This window comes from Orcinus orca, chromosome 3 (genome assembly GCF_937001465.1).
Source record: "Orcinus orca chromosome 3, mOrcOrc1.1, whole genome shotgun sequence".
In the NCBI taxonomy this organism is placed as follows: Eukaryota; Metazoa; Chordata; class Mammalia; order Artiodactyla; family Delphinidae; genus Orcinus; species Orcinus orca.
In genome coordinates, this window is record NC_064561.1 from 114,713,964 (window position 1) to 114,723,197 (window position 9,234).

At 50.4% G+C, this 9,234-nt stretch overlaps 1 long non-coding RNA gene across 1 annotated transcript; it reads left to right on the forward strand.

Moving 5' to 3' along the window:
• The first annotated feature begins 1,847 nt into the window (after nucleotides 1-1,847).
• Nucleotides 1,848-4,931, forward strand: LOC117195747 (uncharacterized). The gene is made up of 2 exons (XR_004475563.2): nucleotides 1,848-4,142; nucleotides 4,222-4,931. It is a non-coding gene; the product is annotated as an uncharacterized LOC117195747 (long non-coding RNA).
• Nucleotides 4,932-9,234: the final 4,303 nt, after the last annotated feature.

Consider the following 9,234-nt stretch of genomic DNA (forward strand, 5'->3'; position numbering starts at 1 on the left):
GAGTTTTAAAATTATTAAATAAACGGTAACTATTTTAGCTCATAAGCCAAATGCTTTCCAGATATATTTTTTTAATCCACAGAAATAAAAATTATGTAAAAATAAAATTCCATCAACAGAAGTATATGGGCAGGTAAATCCTGACATGCAGTTTTGTAGTTCTTTTAAATTAACCCTAAAAAAAAAAAAAAAGATTTATGATTGGGGGCGCGAGGGGACAAGTGATATATGGGGTGGGAGAATCACTTTAGTAAGAATAAATATCCTTAAAGTTCATCTAAAGCAGATAGGGAGACTGAGGCCAAACGGAGATTATCACTCGCCCGCGGTCACAGGAGCGGTAGAATTGCGCTCTTCAGGGCCTCTACCTAACCTTTGCTGGAGACCCGCCCCACCTTTCTCCCCACCCAGGTGCCCTAGCTCAGAAGAGCACAGAGTCCTGAGCACCCCGCCTAAGCTCCAAAGTCAGGTCCGCCCCGAGGCTCAGCCCAAAGCTCAGCCTCCCCCGGGCTGTCCTAAGCGTCTTTGAACCGCACCGTGGAGTTCCACTAGGGAGGTTCTGCCTGGAGCATCTCGAGGGACGGGCTGACAAAAGCACGTAGAGGAAATGGAATAGGATGAGATTGGAGGGTCAGTGGTGTGGCAACGTCAGGATGGGGGTTAAATGCGCACAGGGAGTTTCGGAGGCGGCTGCCAGGGGTTCCGAAGGTGCTGTCTCCCAAGTCCGAGCGGGGCAGTCGGCATCCTCCCTCATTCAAAAGTTCCAGGACAGGAATCGAAGTTCCTGCCGTTTGATTCCCAAGATTTTCCCAAACTGAAAGGAGGATCAGCAAAATAGACTCGTGTCACCGCTCAGATTATCGTCGTCGTCTTCGTCATTTAAGATGGAATGAGACGTTGAGGGTAAAATAGGTAGTGAAAAATTCACTTTCAGACCTCGGGTCCCACGCCTCAGTCTCCCGGCGGTTCATCCTCCCTACCCTCCGCCCAGGTGCTAAAATTTTGCAATTTCAGGGAAAGAAAGATAGGAAAAAGATCAGAGAAAAAAAGACCGCGAGGCTTTTCGGGTTCTTTTTAGTATAGAGAATCGCTTAAATAGTTCAATTTTATTTTTTAAATAACTCCACACGTAAAATCTATAATTCTAGCCAAGAAAGAAACGTTAATCCGGGAGAGAAGGATTCAGCACCACCCTTGCGCGGAGCCCCGGCGTGGCTGCCAGCTCGGGGCCCCGGTTCCGGGAGCCCACCTGCTCTTTGGCCTCGGGGCTCACCAGGCCTTGGGCGCTCTGAGCCTGCGACCCCCTCTCCATCTAACATCCCAGACTCTAGATTTGTCCCCCCCACACACACATTTCCCAAATAAACTGTTGGGGAGAGACAGTCGCTCCGATTCCCAGCGGGGCGGCGGAAGAGCGCGCGGGAGTTGGGGAGGAGGGGGGTTTGCCCTGCGTTTGGGTCTTTCCATCCCCACTAGCGGTCGGGAACCCGGGGGAGGACGAGCAATAAGAGGTGGCCACTCGCTGGCCAAGTTCTCGGAGGTTCTAGGGGCCAACTATTCAAGTTCATCCTTTTCTAAATCTTACTGGGAAAAGATCCAGAACACGAACCGTTTGAGAAGAGGGCGACCCCTTCAACAGCAGGAACGGGCTGCTAGGATACTGAAAACCGGGAAGTAAGCCCTGTCGCCTCTACCCTGGTGGAGAGGGTCCAGGGCGACGCCGAGTGCCCGAAGCTCGCTATTTTGACTCTCCAAGACAAGCCCGAGGCTATTCCTCATCGGCGCCCACTTAGATGTTGGCTGAGGAGGGCTTCTGGGAGCGCCACCAGCAAAGGTGAATCTGGGCCTGAGACGGGGTCCCTGGGGGCCTGGTGGGCTCAGGTGCGCCCTTGGTAAGTGCCAGCTTACGGTGAGGAGATCCCTGTCTTGGCCTCTACTGGCAGGGCGAAAAGGGCTGCTACGTGGCCAAAGGTAAGTCCCCACATTGACAAGGGCCCAAGCCTGGCAGGACTCCGTTCTGGAGACTGCTCGAAGCCAGGTATACGTCCCCACCTTTGGCCTCAGTTGTGCGGTCGCCTGGCCAGCTGGTGGGAGCTCCGCTCTGAGCGCCCCAAGTGGTGCTGAGGGTGACTCGCGCCACTTCCCGGGGGCACAGAGGTTAAGCGAAGGGGGCAGGAACGCGAGTCGGTCCTTGCTTGGGGCGCTCCAAGTTTTCTTCTTATTTGATTCCCAAGTTGATGGGTTTTTCTCACCCCGGAGTTACAGGGAGCTCCTGGGGCGCGGTGGCGGAGAGGTCGAGGAAAACGCCTACCGACCGAAGTACCTCTGCTGTGCGGGTCACGTCTGGGAGTTTTAAAGTTGAGAATTGTTCTGTTTCCTGGTTACTTTACTGAAGAGATCATTTCTTAAACTATTACCATTCGCTTTTATCTATCAAAATCTATTATTTTATTGTTGTATTTTTGTTATAAGTTATATTTTATTTTGGAGACTTAAAATGCTTGTATTTCACTCAACCCGCTCTCAAGCCTTCCTCTCTGGCCTGAAGTGAAATCTTCTTCGGCCCCCATGGGGTCCCTTTCACCGCGCATTTCTCTCCCTGCTGGGGTTCAGTACCACCACCACCCTGCTCCCCAGCACTGCAGTTTGACATCCTTGCTCGGAAGGTAGCTACTGCTGTACCCTGTGGCTGACATCCGACTCTGTACGGTCCCACTCACAGGGGCAAATTCACAGGGGACCCTCAACCTCTCTGGCCGAGAGAGGAGGGGATGGGCGGAGCTGAGCCCCCCACGGTCAGAGTCCACTGGGAAAGCCGGACACAGCCCTGCGGAGAGAGGCCTTACTCCTTCCTTAGCCTCAGGGCCTCTGCGACTTACTTCCAGGACACTTCCGAAGACACAGAGGGGAGAGGGGAAAGTTCGGAGAAATAACACTGTTCTCCTCCCCCGCCCAGGGCCCAGTTCTGCTCTTCCTTCCCCCGTGGTCCAAGCTTTATTCAGGAGTGACTGTCTCTCTGGCCCCGCTGTCCCTCCCTAGGACTGCTGTCCCCTGACAGAGGGCCCCAGACGCGCTTCCTGCCGTACGTGCCGGCGCCACCCGACTACCGCGCTCCAGGCACGGATTCTGTCACTGGCGGTGTGAAACCAGCCCCAGGCGGACTGTGCACACGGTTTGGGAAGAGGAAATGCCTCGGGTTCCCCAGATCCGCCTCCTGGTCCATAAGGACAGATTCGGGTACCCGATTAACAGCTTGGCACAGAGGGAGGCAGGACCCGCGACCTGCTGGAGGCTACCCTCGGGGGAGGGGATCATCCCCACTTTCCCGCTCCGAGCGACTCGTAACTCTGGCTTCAGCTCTCAGGGAAAGAGTGCCCCGGGGGTGGGGGGCGGAGAGAAAGGAGACTAAAAAAATCCTCAGATGCCTTAAGGGCGGGACCCCGAAGGAAGGGCCCGGGCAGCCACAGCGGTGGGCAAGGTTAGCTTAGCCACTGCCAGACGGCGGGACTCCGAGCTCCGAGGCGGTGGGATTTTATTGGGGCCTCTCCAGCTTCTGTGTTCTGCTGAGGTGTGCTCGGAATGGGGAAAGAGAAAATACAGACTTCCATTTATTCAGAAAAGGGACGTTCGGTCTGAATTACCAAGGCCCACGTTTTGCTTTTGACGCACGCAGCGCGGGGACCATCTTTTCCAAAACAACTTCTGCACTAGTTTAGTAACTGATAAAATAAATGAAGGGGGTGGGGGGTTACAGGTTATTTTATCCTCCTGGCCTTTTTCTTTGTTTTTATTATGCGAAAAGGCTCTTATGTGTTATTGTTATTAGTTTTTCTGTGGTGTTGTCTTATTTGCCTGAAGGGTGTAAACTCAGAGGCATATGGGCTGTTCAACACATCATTTGTTCTCTTGCTTTCCTCTTGTTGAGCCAACTAAGCGTCTTCGTTATTTATTTTTATTCTTGAAAGCAGAAATAGGTGATAGGAGTACTGATGAACTTTGTTTACAGAAGCACATTCTGACTCCTTTCCCTGACTGGCTGAAGACCCCCGAAGCTTTGAAAGCCCTGCTTTCCTCACCAAAGTTCTTGGAGCCCATTTCTCAAACCCCTTCCATAGGCTCTCCCTCCGCTGCCGAAAAGAACGGTAAATAACTGTGTGTGTGTGTGTGTGTGTGTGTGTGTGTGCGCGCGCGCGCGCGTGTTTTTAACCGCGTTTGGTTTAGATTTCAGATACACCAGAAGAGCTAAGGCCCTCGCTCGACATCACTTGCTGAGGGACTTTTCTCCCTTAATATGGGGACTAATGTCACTCCTCGTCGCTGGATTCCGAGGAGACACCAGGCATCCACGCAGGCAGAAGTTTTCTCGGCTACCGAGCCCCACGGGCAGACTCGCCCGAGCTGCATATCCCCTCGTGTCCACTAGAGGGCACTGGCCCCTCGCGGCTCGCGGCGCGGCCGGCCGCCTCCCGCTCCTCCAGCTCAAATTAGCCGCGCGTTAATTAACACCCGAGTCCATCAAGGCGAGTTCCTCGGTACGGTACTCCAGCAGGGCTTATATAGGCAATCCAAACCCAGCCAAAGCAAACCTCCCCAAACCCAACACTTCCAGCATGTCCAAAATGGGAGACAGGCGCCTGAGTAACCCGGGCCAAGGTATAGTGCCATCACGCTTTAACTTTTGTTCGGTGGGAATTGCTAAATTACTGTGAAGATAGCGTTCTCCGCAAGCGCAGGCTCGGCGGGACCGGCTCTGCGCGCCAGCTATTGGAGGCTGGGCAGCGCGCGTTCTTGCCCCTCCAGCCCACTGATCCTCTGGGCAGATTTCTCCAACTCGGTAGCCACCGGGGAGAGGGGCCCATGTCTACACCGTCTTAGGGGCACACGAATGTAAAGGAATATTTATTTAGGGTGTAGAGTACCAAAAAAAAGAATGTCCAGATGTCTTTGAAATCGGTAGAGGAAAGAAACAGAAACGACGACGTTTCTCATGCCTATTGATTCTGTCTGGGGAAGTGGGGATGGGGGACATTGAGAAGGACGCAAGGAAATCAGTCGATCCTGGTGATTTTAACCCGCTAGGAAGGGGGAGCCTGCCGATGTCCAGGGAAGGTCCCTGCTTTTTGCTGAGTGAGCGTGGTTTTGTTTTTGTTTTTGAAAGATCCACACGGAACTTGAGGTCTAGCTTCCCCCCCACCCCAACCAAAGCCCAAAAAGCATTTTCCACTATGAACTAGGGAGACTTGAGTCATGTCCCCAGGGGCTCAACTAAATCCCTAAGAACGGTATGAAAGGAAGCCCGGGTTTATTCCAATAGCAGTATCCAAGTTCTTGATATTTATAAACCGCCACGACAAATTCCTTTGACACTGTGTCCTGGTGGGTGGAAGCGTCACCTGAGGAGCTTGTAATTCTTTTGTAGAAAACTCTCGGAAACATTAATACAAGTTCTGACAGAGGAGTTTACACGGTCCGAGGTCTTTTGCCTTAGCTGGGGAGCAGGAGGTTTGGGGAGGAGGATTGTGGATATCCTAGCAGTTTGGGGACTCATCTTTTTTCACGGAGGCATTGGTGCAGACCCCAAAGATCTGGACAGTCAGGTCTTTGGGAGCCAGGATTCAGTGCTTTAACCACCGTTTGCCCAAACTGCTCATCTATAGGTAAAAGACACCGACGCGCCCTCATTGCCGGATAGGGTTTCTCTTGGGTTGGTTTAGTGATGGCCGATTAATGAAGCCACCGTCCGCCTTCAGGGTAAAGTGGTATCCCATCAGGCCCCGCCTTGAGTACCTCCAAGATGGGCATGAATAGTACCCAGGAGGCGAGAGCGGGCCGCGAGTGAGGGCCCCACAGCAGGTGAGTAGCCCGCGTCTAATGAGGCCGGAGGGGGCGCCCCAGGGAGCCCACCCTAGCCTGGAGCAGCAAGGGGCGTCGGATGTCCTCTGAGGACTCGGGATCCTCAAAACCGCGGCTTTGCCTTTTTCGCGCCCCGGATGTACTGGGGAGCCACCCTTGAAGGCTCCCCTCCAGGATCCGGCCCCCACCTTTCCCCCAGACCGAGGCGCCGCCCTCCAGCCCGAAATTCGTTCCTCTTCCCCTTGGCCTCTGGCCGGGGCGCTGCCGAGCCCCAGTTCCAGGCCCGAGGCCGCCAGCACCGGATCTAGCTCCAGCACCGCACAGGTGTCAGCTTGAGCTGGCATTATGTAATGGATTTGGCAGCCCGGACTCTAACCAAACGGAATTAAGGAGGGTGGAGTTTTCTCTTTTCCTTTTTCTGTTGACTACGTCTGGTATCAGGTGTACTTGATCTGCGGCAGCAGGTGTTTTTTTTTACAGGAAAAGACCAAAAGGAATGGCGGTCCAGGTCAAGGCGCTCCCGGAGAGGGACCCGAGGCAGGCCTGGGGGCTGGGACGAGCCTCCAGTGCCCCTTCCCTAGGCTCTCACCTGAAGTCGCCCGCCGCAGCTTCGCGTGGCCTGAAGTCCAGGCGCAAGGGGCGTGGGGCTGGTTGCTCCCGCTCGCTCTCTGTTTTGTGGCCAAAGTCCCTCGTGTAGAAACAGTGGGGTTCCACCCCATGACTATTCGACTTTTATTAGCCTACCAATCCCCTTGCAAGTGTGGCTGAGTGTGAATTAGGATGCAAAATCAGAAGATTCTAGGTAAAATACCTTGGCAGGCAACAGGGAGCTCCGCCTTTATCTGGGTAGTTTTGCCTGAGAGCCGCTTCCGCCGGCACAGGTCTCTAAAAATCATCCAGAAAAAACCAGTTCGGGACCCTTTCTAAGATACAAGACCATGGGACTCTTGCTCAGAGTTTTAAAAAACATTTTACCAATTTTGGTAAGCTGTAGAGGGAATTTAATACAGTCCGCCTCCATTTTATTAGACAGAAACGAAAGAAACTTTAGGATTGGTGGCATCTCCCTCCCCAAGCCTTCAGTTTACTTGTGGACACCAAGTAGTTGCCTTCATGGAATTCGATGCTAAGGGCTGGTCTGAACCCTTAGAGACCTAAGGAAAGGTTTGAGACTTAAAAGCCAAATGATCAATTTTGGGCAGTGGGCTTAATTTTGGATGATAAAATGAGGCACGTTTAAGTGACCAACTCTAAGGCTAAACTTGAATCTGTGTGTTTAGTCCCGACAGCACTGATTCATATTAAAAGTGATAAGAAGGTTAAAAACAAAGGCTTGGAGAGTTGTGACGGTAAATGTGAAGAGGCTGGGCGTCCAAGTGGTTATTTACAGGAGATTTACAGGGGAGTTGGGATAAGTGTCCCAACTCCTTAATTCCTGACTGATGCGTTCAGCCAGAAACTCACATTCATAAAGACTTGAGTTGCAACTCCAGAAATGAAGATATGTCTCTTTCTCTGGAGTAGCTCCCATTTATTAGATAAAGCTACCAGGTAAAGCGGACAGACCCTTTACACTGATATTTACATGGCCCCAAAGTGCCCCTGTATCTCTGTGTTGTTAATTGTAGCAGGACCCCAGCAGTGACTACCTATAAATGAGATTTTAGAAAATCTATTAAAAGATAATCAGGGAGAAGAGTAATATCTGCAGGAGAATTTTAAAAACAAAGTTTAAACTAGCCCCATTAAATACATCACGTTCAAAACTGTTTAGTAGTGAATGCTTGCTTTCTTTGATGCTGTGATCACCACTGATTGTTATCACAGGAGCTCTCAGCAAAAAGAATCAGGAAGCAGCACCTCCTTAAACCCCCCCCCTTTTTTTTAATGCACAAGAATTTCTTCATGAATCCCATTTGCTGGATCTCATCTGCCAGCTGAAGGTCCTGTCCTGATCCGGGTAGGGACCAGCCCTGACATGCAGCCGTCTGCTTCTGGGCGGAACTTGGAGATAAAACAATGTTTTCATGCCAAAAGGGCAAAATGATTTTGCCCAGAATCAGGTTGTGTTTTCAAGTTACGTTTCCAGTCTGATCACGCGGTGCTTAAAAGACTGATAACTTAAACTCAGTGCAGTCACCGCCGAACCAGTTTCAGATTTGGGGTTTTTCTTGAGTCCTCATAAAGGGTCCCAAACCTTCAAAAGGGGCAGGCCAGACATCGTTGGGGCTGCTTGGCATCTAATTCAAGCCTTTGGGGGCACTTTGCTAGCAAGAAAGATAAAATCTCCGAGGTTGTAGATGATTTAAAAGAATAAGAAATGGAATGGAATTTATAAAGTTCGCTGTTTAAACTACAAAAAGAAAAGTTTTTGCAAACTGGTAAACCCATTTAAATGTGACCCAAAGTTTCTTTTTTCCTCCTTTATCTATTAGATAATCAATTACTTTCTTTCACATTAATTGTTCTGTACCTCAAAGCTGTGCCTCGTTGAGCCTCACCCCCTCTGCCAGAAACTCAATCCTAAGGTCTCAGAAGCAAACTGTGGCTGATAATTTCAAAGAAAGAGCCAAAGTGGTATTCAATAGCAGAGCAGTTTAATTATTAAGCAATTGTTAAATGATTTTTAAAAAATGAGTTCTATCTCTATCATGCTATTGTACTATAGCCTGAACGTTGCCCTTATACAAATACCCATTTCTAAACGGGTGGCTGATCCACGGAGATTGCACTCATTCTCAGAACCCGAGCCCCAAACCGCGCGGGTGCGCGAGGGCTGGGACACCGCTGTGCGCGAGCGTGCGTTCGTGGCCCAGCGACCCCTGAGTGCAGGCTGGGCTAGGGGCTGCGTGTTTCTTACTTCCCCTCCTATCGCCGCTTTCCTAAAGAATTTTTAAAACTCCATTTCGGATTAGTAAAATATGATCCTTGTCTAACAGATTGCCCACCAGCTCGTTTTGATGACGGGAAATATTTTTATTTGCCTATGACTAACAATTTTTAAAGAACAACTTTGTTTGTTTCATTTTCCTTCAAAACTATGGTGGGCACAACGTTTTATAATCCTTATTCTGGAACAAGATGTGACAGGTAAACGGGTTCTAAAACACGCCAAATGTTCCAATAATTTAATGTTCAGAGATTTTTTTTTTATGCCACAGGATGGCTCTATATAACTCTATAGCAATAATAATCCCTTAACCAAAATATACAATGCATTGTTCACCAAACCATCCAGTAGTTTCACTGGAGTGGGAGAAGGAATATGGTTACCGTGACATCATTGCTATTATTTAAACAGCTTTTATTGTTAATAAAAGCCATCTCCCCTCCCCTCATGGTTTCCTCTCCCCCTCTGGCATTTTATGACGTGTCATCCAC